The sequence below is a fragment of the Triticum urartu genome, chromosome 1A (assembly GCF_056163025.1).
Source record: "Triticum urartu cultivar PI428250 chromosome 1A, HENAU_Tu73, whole genome shotgun sequence".
NCBI classification, from domain to species: Eukaryota; Viridiplantae; Streptophyta; class Magnoliopsida; order Poales; family Poaceae; genus Triticum; species Triticum urartu.
In genome coordinates, this window is record NC_141873.1 from 542,125,970 (window position 1) to 542,137,795 (window position 11,826).

The window sequence follows — 11,826 nt, forward strand, 5'->3', positions numbered from 1 at the left end:
TGGTTGAAGATGAATGGGCAACCGAAGTGGAACCTTTTCATTGCCAAGACCGGTGACCCTACCGACCCAACCCAAGAACCGCCAAAGAAGGTTAGAAGAAATTTAGGGGCAAAAAGTGGGAGGAGGAGAGGGCGAAGCGAGAAGGTGTGGCGGACAAGCTGACGGAGAGGTTCGAGGAGATCTTAGCAAAGGAGGAGGAGGAATGCGTGAGGCGCTCGGACATCAAGGAGGAAAGGAAGGCGGTGAAGGAAATATGCCCTAGAGGCAATAATAAAGTTATTATTTATTTCCTTATATCATGATAAATGTTTATTATTCATGCTAGAATTGTATTAACCGGAAACATAATACTTGTGTTGTCATTTGATTAACGAGATCACATCATTAGGAGAATGATGTGATTGACATGACCCATTCCATTAGCTTAGCACCCGATCGTTTAGTATGTTGCTATTGCTTTCTTCATGACTTATACATGTTCCTGTGACTATGAGATTATGCAACTCCCGTTTGCCGGAGGAACACTTTGTGTGCTACCAAACGTCACAACATAACTGGGTGATTATAAAGGTGCTCTACAGGTGTCTCCAAAGGTACATGTTGGGTTGGCGTATTTCGAGATTAGGATTTGTCATTCCGATTGTCGGAGAGGTATCTCTGGGCCCTCTCGGTAATGCACATCACTTAAGCCTTGCAAGCAATGCAACTAATGAGTTAGTTGCGAGATGATGTATTACGGAACGAGTAAAGAGACTTGCCGATAACGAGATTGAACTAGGTATTGAGATACCGATGATCGAATCTCGGGCAAGTAACATACCGATGACAAAGGGAACAACGTATGTTGTTGTGCGGTCTGACCGATAAAGATCTTCGTAGAATATGTATTAGCCAATATGAGCATCCAGGTTCCGCTATTGGTTATTGACCGGAGACGTGTCTCGATCATGTCTACATTGTTCTCGAACCCGTAGGGTCCGCACACTTAACGTTACGATGGCAGTTTCATTATGAGTTTATATATTTTGATGTACCGAAGGTTGTTCGGAGTCCCGGATATGATCACGGACATGACGAGGAGTCTCGAAATGGTCGAGACATAAAGATCGATATATTGGACGGCTATATTCGGACACCGGAAGTGTTTCGGATGATTTTGGAGAAAACCGGAGTGCCGGAAGGGTTATCGAAACCCCCGGGGAAGTATTGGGCCTTAGTGGGCCTGAGGGGAGAGAGAGGGCAGCAGCCCAGGAGATGGCGCGCCCCCTCCCATGAGGAGTCCGAATTGGACTAGGGGAGGGGGGCGCGGCCCCTCTTTCCCTCTCCCTCTCCCTCTCTTTCCTTCCCCCTTCTCTCTTCCTAGTCGGCGAGTAATTAAGGGTGGCTTGGAGTGCAAGGGGGGAAAGAAGAAGGCGGCTGAAACAGGGGTGTCTCCCTGCGGCTCTGCGCGCGAGTCCGCTGGTTTCAAAATTGGGCCCGTGTGGTATCTGGAAAACGTTGTGACGTGATCAGGGGGCTACAGCCTACAGGTCAACCGGTAGCTGGGAAAGAGTAAAAAACCAGCGCTGAGGCTGGCCGGAGAGGGCTGACTTGCATTTGGTGGCCGAAACCGGGGCGACCGAGCAAACCAACTGCGAAAACAACAGCTCGGTACCCCGTTTTGCAACGGTCCACGAGCCCACGACCTGGCGCATCGTCGTCGAGGGGACCAGGCGCCAATCCCTCGTTTTATTGAAACGTTTTAAAATCTGCAGACATTTTTCGTACTCGTTAACTTTTCTCAAATTACGAAATTTTGAATTACATAAAGTATTTTCAAATTTATCAACTTTTTTAGATCCATGTTGTTTTAAGTCAATGGTCAAACTGGTTAAATTGGTCAAAAGTTGATCGACAAACAGTTAATGGAGCGGAAAAAAAACGGCGAATGAACGAAATCGATTGCATGCGTGAGCGAGTCATCCGTGCGCTTGTTTGGCCAGTCCACGCAAGCGGCAGGTTTAGTAATGGCGCCTGAAGCGCCGATTAGGCACTGCCGGACGAAGCTCAGTTGAAAAGGCCGATCGTAATTCGTAACTTCAGCAAACACTGTTAGGTAGGAAGTAATAAAAAATTTATTTGACCTCAGCACATAAAGTTGACTGTCTCAGCCCAGCGGCACAAGTACAAAATTCAGCGAAATGGACTCGTTTTTTTTAGGGAATCGAAATGGAGTAGTATGTATCGCCTTCCGCTCGCCTACAGGCGGTCCGACATCGGCTGCGGCCCAATAAGAACAACAATCGTATTTTCATTACACAAGTTCTCTTTTTCGGCAGACTGCAACCATTCATGTCTAGAACCAGGAACCGGTTTACTTTGGTCCGGTTTTGGTAAGGTTCCAGAGGTTTTTCTTTTTGCATAGTTTTCCATATTTTTCTTCAGTTTCTATTTTTTTAATTTCTTTTCATTTTCAAAATATACAAAAAAATTCATGAATATTTTTTTCCAAATACCTAAGTTTTTTTCAACGGATGCATATTTTCTCAGTTCACGGCATATTTTTAAAGTCATGATCAATTTTCCAATATCCTGAACATTTTTTAAAATCTTATTCACCAAACAAATTTTCAGATTCACGAATGTATTTTAAGACATGAACGATTTTCAAATTCATACAATTTTTTTGAAATTGCCAACATCTTTTCAAGTTCATTAACAATTTTCATATTCATGAATGTTTTCACCGAACATTTCTCAATTCTCGTTCACCGAACAATTTTCAATTTCACGAATATTTTTCATTGAATATTTTATAACTCTCTTTCACTAAAGAATTTTCAAAAATAAATAAATTCATGAACCATTTTTAAATTTTGGAACAAATTTTAAAATCTACAAACATCTTTAAAATCTGTTATTTTGTTTTCTCTAAAATTGTTGGGCAATTGCTAGTTTTTGAAGATTCCGGTGAATTTCTGAACTATTTTTGATTTGCGGAACCTTTCTTTTTATTATTCGTGAAGAAAATGATTGGTGAGAAAAACGCAAAAGTCATATACAAATTAATTTTCAAAACGTGTGCTACAAGAGTTGATCGTGAGCGTGGCTGGCGCTGTGACCGATTCAGGAGGGGTGTGATCGCTATAAGCCAACATCTTTTCAAATTCATGAAAAAAAATCATATTCGTGAATAATTTTCAGTGAACATTTCTCAATTCTTGTTTACCGAAAAGTTTTCAAACTTAGTGAACGTTTTTCAATTCTCGTTCATTAAGTAAATTTCAAAATTTTAAATTCAGGTTTTTTAGAAATTCATGAACATTATTTAAATTTTGGAATAACTTCTAAAATTCACAAACATTTTCAAATCTGCGAAGTTTTTGTAAAGTTGTTGAACAATTGCCAAAATTTTGAAGTTTTTTGTGAATTTGTGAACTATTTTTGATTTGTTGGACCATTTTTGTATTGTTCGTGAAGATAATGCCTGTTTAGAAAATAGCAAAAGCCATACAAATTAATTTTCAAAACGCACGCTACAGGAGTTTTTTTTTACGGTAAGACCTTCATGGCTAGCTTTATTAACCTTAAATAATAATTACATCATCTGCTAAAATTTAGCAATAGTAACCGGAGGTGCATCCACCCATAAAGAAGGGGTGTTTGTACGCCCCCACTCAGCTAGCTCATGAGCAATTACATTTGATTCTCTATTATTGTGCTCAATAGTAACCTTCCCGAACTCTCGTAATAACTCTCTGCAATAATCTAAAACTGAAGCCGCCATCATAGAATGTCTCTCATTCAGATGTATAGCATCGACCACAACAGAATTATCCATCCTTACCAAGACATTATTGCACCCCATACTTTGAAGTAACTTTAAACCTTCAAGTAATGCCGCCACTTCTGCAGAGACGACATATGCGACATGCTCAATGCGAGAAGTAGAAGCAACAATGAAATTACCTTTGTGGTCTCTAACTATTGCCCCACATGATCGTCTATGCAGATCCTCAATAAAAGATGCATCAACGTTTAGAATTTATGGCAGGACATGAGTTCCGTCTAGGTGCAACAGTTTGTTTTGCTGTCGCTCAAGTGAAGTTAAGAGCCAATGCATGAATGGAGGAGTTGACTGGGAGCGTGGCTGGCACATAAACACGACCACTTTTTTGCGAGGAATAAACCCAAACACTTGGCAGTCATAAGTTTAGATCGTGTGGTATGAGTATATTTATGTTGGATCAGAGGAAAGGCGCGGACCAACAAAAAACTGGCTCCATTACGAGAAAGACTCCATGTTATTCTTATCATGGTAATACGTGTCACATTTATATCATAAAAAATATAGTATAAGTCACACATACCAACCTGGCAAAATGAACTCTGAGCAACGTTCGTCACCTGCCTCTGCCTCTAAACTCTTTTATGCATGATTAAGATATCTTTGTATTTCTCTCCGGCCTATTGATTTGGTTTGGCCAACTAGATTGATCTATCTTGTAATGAGAGAGGTGCTTTGTTTTGGGTTCAATCTTGCGATGTCCTCACCCAGTGACAGAAGGGGTAGCGAGGCACGTATTTGTATTGTTGTCATTAAGGATAAAAAGATGAGGTTTATATCATATTGATTGGATCTATCCATCTACATCATGTCATCTTGCTTAACACGTTACTCCGTTCTTGTTAACTTAATACACTAGATGCATGCTGGATAGCTGTCGATGTGTGGAGTAATAGTAGTAGATGCAGGCAGGAGTCGGTCTACTTGTCACGGACGTGATGCATATATTCATGATCATTGCCTTAGATATCGCCATGACTTCATGGTTTTTTATCAATTGCTCAATAGTAATTTGTTTACCCACCGTATGCTTTCTTTCAAGATAGAAGCCTCTAGTGAAAACTATGGGCCCCGGGTCTATTTTTATCATAATATTTTCAGACCTACAAAACCAAAAATCCAAAAATACCTTGCCGTAATTTATTTATCTTTACTTTATTTTGCACTTTTATTTATCTTTTATACCTATCTCTATCAAATCTCAACCTTGCAAGTAATCGTGAAGGGGTTGACAACCCTTTATCGCGTTGGTTGCAAGTATTTGTTTGTTTGTGTAGGTGCAACTGGTGACTTGTGTGTTTCTCGTACTGGATTGTTACCTTGGTTCTCAAACTGAGGGAAATACTTATCTCTACTTTGCCGCACTACACTTTCCTCTTCAAGAAAAACCAACACAAGCTCAAGAAGTAGCAGTATCTTTAACTTGATTCCATGAAGTTGTGGTTTTGACCATGCCGACCTCATATTGGTAACTCCATTCCCGTGCCTCATCTATTTTTTGACAAGGTTAAAGTATCTGCTGTCGCAAGACAACAACCCAGTTCAACTTCTATTATGTTCTACCTTCGAGTATTACCCCCTTGGTATCTCGAGGATATCATGCCATTTTACTACATCTTATGAATTTTTGATGAAGTGATACCTTTTCCCTGCCATAGTCACTCCACGGGTTCTAGGTTGTCGTCAACCGAGAACACCGAGTAGTGAATCGAATCCGCACTGCAATTCAATACCCCTAGTAATTTGTTGCTGGGAAATTTAAACTCAATCTTGTCATTCCTAGACTATCGGTTACATCCTTATCATGCCACCCTTGACCATGCTACCTCATCCTCCTTTGGTGCACGAATTCTTCAGACTGTGAGCAAGGCTTAGGTCGAGTTTTCAACATCATTTTGTTGTCTTGAAAAGCAACTCCGATTCTGAGATTGCATCTTATCTATGGTTTTGATAACCTTTTGCTTCACCGTTCCTTTTGCTTGATGTTGACGCTGTTCGATTGCACCCTCTTGAAACCTGTTGAAAAAATGTGTCGTGATCACCGTCAACATTTTGACTTCTCCTGAGAGGTCAATTGAATTCATGATGAGAAATCCATCCTTGCCCCCTCAATGATTTGTGTTATCGTCAACAACATCCTTGACCTCCTGCTGGCACAAACTTGGTCATGTCCTGGTTATACCTTGGATTCTTTGCTATGCTTGAAATTGTTCCTGGTGTATTCTTATGATCTTCAGACCCAACCCTTACTTTAAAAGCCATATCATTGCTACCTCGAAGCATGACTGTGGGATTTCGAATACCAACCAGAACATTGGAAGCGAAAGCTAAATGTTTCTTGATCAATTATCCAAACACCATTGTATGGGTAACATCATGAATTTCCTCGCCCCTTTACCTAAATGGTTATCTATTTGCTGCTTTGTTATGTATATTATGCTCTGCTTGTTCTTGTGAAGGATATACTCATAATACTTGTGTTTAAACACATTTTTCTTTCCCTTGGTTTGATTAATCTATTAATCACATTTTCATTTCCGTTGATTTGTTTAACCTTTCTTATGATCTATATGATCTAAGCAGTAATATTTCCCCGCTTATGTAAAAACCTCAACTCTGTCAGGAAGACCCTGATACTATTGTTGATGACATTTCGGTAACACAGGTGGACGAGAACTTTGCCTATTGGTCCGCCTCATCTTAACGAGCAGGAAAATGATTCTCTTCGTCCCCCGCTCTTGGTACCGACATTGTTGCCAATATAGCTGACAAGCTATCCTCTAACATGCCATGCTATCGTGACCGTGCAAGATGTCACCGCTCTTCCTACTCTTAATCCACACTAACCACAGTTCCACGGGATCTAAACCTGACTCTCCTGTACATCCCTCTTTCCAAAGTTATTCCTCACACTTGGCTTCGTATGTAATTCATGAGGACCTTCCTAGAGATGGTCTATTCTGGTATCAGACACAGTACTTATTCTCATTGCTCTGAACCCCATTCACACCCTAGATTGGGCATTAAATTATTGCCTATCCGTTTGGAAATTCTTTCACCTTATTACGTTGCTCTCGATATAGTTCCTAAGTTCCAATTCAAGAAATACCTTACCTTCATTCCCTGAAATAATTACCGGATGCCAATCCTTCCAGAGATCCATCTCTATAAAGTTTTCCCCTCTTATCCTATTTGTAAATACGATGGAGATTTTGAAGAAAGGGTGACGACTACATCATGATGCCCTGATGCAGCGAAATGAAGACATCAACACAATGGATTGACATCTTCGAGAAGAGCAACTAAGACCAAGAAGATTCGTTAGAATTTTGTAGCCAATTATTTCCCCCTTACTATACCTCTTAAGTGCCGGGACGAGATTTCTTGTAGTGGAGGAGATTTGTAACACCCCTAGTATTATGCTACAGTGATACCCTGTTAATGGTGCCATGTCATCACAATTAATTTGGCAAAACTTCACAATGAAACAAAAATGCGTACAATATGTAATAAAATCCTTGGGTGTTGGTAAAAATAATATCAACTCCTTATGGATGCCCAAATTGTCCATGGTAATTATTTTATTGGACTAACAACACTTACTTAACCCATTTCTACTACCTAATATTAAATGACGAAAGATTTCGCTTTTGTTGCCCCTTCATATCCGGTAATTTTACATTAACCATAAACATTAACGGTTGAGATTTAAAATGGGAAAGGTTTCTCTTTTATGCGCATAGCTAGCGATTAAAGCATTGATCAATCTCAGGGGAGCTCCTATGCGCCGCTCATTGCGGCGAATTGCCGAGCGAACACACATGGGCGACTCCAGCTGCGCCGACCCATTAGCGGAACACAGCGAAAAATCCAAGAAGGACTAAGAATCGAGGGAGGGATCGAACCAGGTACCTCCTGTTACTTACGCACGAGCCTAGCCAATAGGCTAGACAAGCTTTCTTGTTTTACTATGGCACGCGAAGCTAAAGGTAACGCAGATCCGAACATTTTGTCAAGTTTCTAACGCGAACATTATTTTGAGAAAAGTGTTTTTTTAATGCGAACACTTTTCAAATTTGAGAAGAAAAACTAAAAAGCTCAAACATTTTTTTACATATGTGAACAAAGTTTTGATAAACTGACGCTTTTTTGAAAATCATCAACATTTTTTAATATGCGAACAAATTTTCGTTAAAGGGAACATTTTTTGAAACTCTGAACAAAAATTTGGAAACGCAAATATCTTTGGAATCCGTGAACATTTTTTGAAAAAAGAACATTTTTCAAACTCAGAACAAAATTTAAAAAACTGAAAACATTTTCTAAAATTTGAACATTTTTTGAAAAACATGGACAGTTTTTATGAAATCACGAACACTTTCTAAAACTGTGAATATCCTTAAAAACGAAAAGGGAACACGAGAAAATAAGAAGAGAAAAAGAAAAAAGAAGATGAATTTTTTTCAAATTTCAAAACAAATTTTGGATACGTGACTATTTTCAAAAAAAATGGAAACTCCGGAACAAATTGGAGAATGTAAACATTTGTATAAATTAGCGAACATTTTTTGGAACTCCCAAACAAAATTAGAAACAGACACATTTTCGAAAATTGCGAACAAATTTGGAGATGGAAACATTTTTTGAAACTACAGAACAAAATTGGAAGACACGGACATTTTTCTTAAATTGTGAATGAATTTTTAATGAGGAATATTTTTTCAAACTCTAGAAGAAAATTTCAAAACACAAACATTTTTTTGGTATTATGAACAATATATGAAAGGTGAACATTTTTCTAAAATCTGTGAACATTTTTATAAAAATGGAGAATTTTTTTTTGAATTTGTGAACAAACAATAATAACAGGAACATTTTTGAACTTCTGGACATTTTTTGAATTTGTGAATTTTTTTTGAAATTCTCAAGAACAAGAAAGGGAATAACAAGGAATTGCAAAGAAAAAGAAAAAATGAAGTAAAGAAACAGAAACACGAAAAAAGGAAAGGTTTTTTAAAACGCGAACAATTTTTGAAAGTAGGGAAGAAATTTGAAAACGTGAATTTTTGTTGGAAACCCAACCATTTTTTGAAAAATAGAATTTTTTAAACTCACAAATTTTGTAAATGCAAACTTTTTTATAAATATGTGAAGAATTTTCAAGAAACATGAATATTGTTTGAAATAAAAACGAAATTAAAAAGGAAAGAAAAAGAAACAGGAAAATGAGAGAAAAGATAAAAAAGAAACAAAAAAGAAAGAAAAGAAATTGAAACAACAAAAAACCGGTTTAGGAACATCCTAGAAAGTTTCCAAAACCAAAAGAAACCGGTTTCAGAAACCTCTGGAAGGTTCCCAAAACCGGGATGGTAAAATCGGTCGGCGGGCTGGCCCACATCATCCCTCGCTTGCAAACCTCTTTTAGTGTCGCGTTGTTATTCGTTCAAGTGCAGGCGGCAGTCGTGGTGGTTAGTGCAACGTGTGAGCTGCGCTCTGTGCGAAGCCGCGACTAGTTGCCGCAATAAGCGGCGTATAGGGAATTCCCAATCTCAGCTCTTTTCTTCCTAGACCTAGCGATCGCCGACGCCAATCGGACCAGCCCCAAAAAAAGCCCAGCTAAGATCTCAGGAGCCTGGTGATATAAGCCCAGCCAGCCAAGGTAGTACAATCGAAACACACCATCTCTAGGTCAGTGCCCGTGGATTGCAACCGAAGTATGCATATTCTAGTAACCACTGTATTTTTCTGCATGTAAAAAAACTATGTTCCACTCTCTCTCACTTCCTTGGATCCATCATGTAAGTGTACACGCGCAAAACATGTGTAACCACTTTTGTGTTGTCTCACCCTTCTCAAATCCTTGCCGAGGAGATCATGGTGTCATACACATGCAACAGTTGCCACCTTTGACTTATGGGCATCAGGGCATGCGACCAAAGATGGAGTGCATGTCATATGTTAGTAGACAACTGTTTTCAGAAATAGTCCGGGCTTACCTGTCAAGGAGAAGCACTACGGGTGGTTTTCATTTTCGAAATAGGGAAGTTTTAGAAAGAATCCAAGCTTACCTATATCAAGGATATGTGTTAGTGATGACCATGAAAATAACCCCAACTTGCCATGTACTCCCTTCGTTCCTAAATATAAGTCTTTGAAAACATTCCACTATGGACCACATACGAAGTAAAATGAATGAACTACACTCTAAAATGCATCTATATACATCCGTATGTGGTCCATAGTAAAATCTATGCAAAGACTTATATTTAGGAATGGAGGGAGTATGTCAGTATGTGTCTATTGTGTTTTTTTTCGCAACTAAGGAGTTTTATTTATGAATCAAAGGGTTACAATCGAGTGGCAATATATCCTCACAACATCTGCTCATCCACACCGCAATACACGACTCGGCATGGCTATAATTTGCCATACAATCTGCTACCCTATTTTGAGCTCTACTGATTTTCTGAGGAATAAACTCCTTACCAATCATCGTCGCCTTGATTTCAGCAACTAAGTGTCCATAAGCTGAACGAGACCAATTATCACCTACGAGTATTGAGAGAACCTCTAAGGAATCTGCTTGTACCATCACTGAACGATCCGTATGTTGTGCAGCAAGGGCCATACCTTGCATAAGCATGTATCTCCGCCTCAAGTGCCTCATTGCAGTGAAAAATAACTTGGTATGCAGAAAATATAACCTATCCATCCTCTCGACGTAGGATCATACCAACTCCTGCGCTACCATTCTGCCCGGAGAAGGAACCATCGACTGACAAAGCTGTCCATCCTGATGGCGGCGGTGGCCGAGGGGCAGGAGGCATCACATGATGCACGTGGTGTCTCCTCTTGTAGTAGCATTTTACCTTGTATAATCTCATCCATACTATATTTCTTCGTGAGACCAAGAGATTTATAATAGCTATCCAGAAACTCCTTGGTAATCTCAATCGATGGTACATCCTTGCTATGCACCACATAATTTCTTAATTGCCATATCCTCCAGATGAGAAGAATTACCAAGTCCCGTGATTGATCATTGCACTTTGCTAGAACATGTAGAAGCCATTCTTTCCCACTATCCACTAGCACCTCGTCAGCAGGTAGAGGCCATAACGAACGCATGGCCTGCCACACACTTCTCGCCTGAGTGCATGTAATAAGCGAATGATACGTATCCTCGTTGTCACGGCCGCATACCCAACAATCACCAAACGATGAGAGGTGATGGTATACCTTATTTTGTTCAGTCGCTAGTGCACCAGAGGCTGCTTTCCATGCGGTAATACGCATCTTCAACGGAACCTTTGCACGCCACACCATGTTCTAGAGAGAACGCTCATCCTCTGGGTTTGTACTTGATGCTCCTCCCGCTAATTGTTCATCATGTTCCTTCGTTGCCAATTTATAGGCGCTTTTCACAGTAAAACGACCAGATTTCTCCGGGAACCATGCAAGAAAGTCCACACGATTCCGCAGTGACGTCCATATCTTCAGAATCTGTTGCACGTCCACGTCCCAAAAGTAAACGCTTAAAATTCCATCCACCATGATCTTGCAGGAAGTCTGCAACTCGGTTAAATCGACAGTTTTCTTAGGGGTAATCGGCCTTTGGTCATATCCTCTTGGGATCCAAGGATCCTGCCACGTGTGCACCTGAGACCCATCGCCTATCCTCCAAATATTTTTTTTTTCACCAATTGTAGTCCATACTCAATACCTTTCCAAACCGCTGACGAATTTTCTGAAAAAACCGTGCCCAATAGATTTCCATTAGGATAATATTTTGCCCGGAGCAGGCGAGCACATAAACAGTCTGGATTGTCAATCAACCTCCATGCCTGTTTAGGTAACATGGCCTGGTTAAACGCACGCATATCTCTGAACCCCATGCCTCCATTGGACTTTGGAAGACGCATTTTATCCCAACTGAGTCAGGCCATCTTCCTCCTCCCTTTATCAATTGCCCATCAATATTGTCTCATCATATGTGTCAA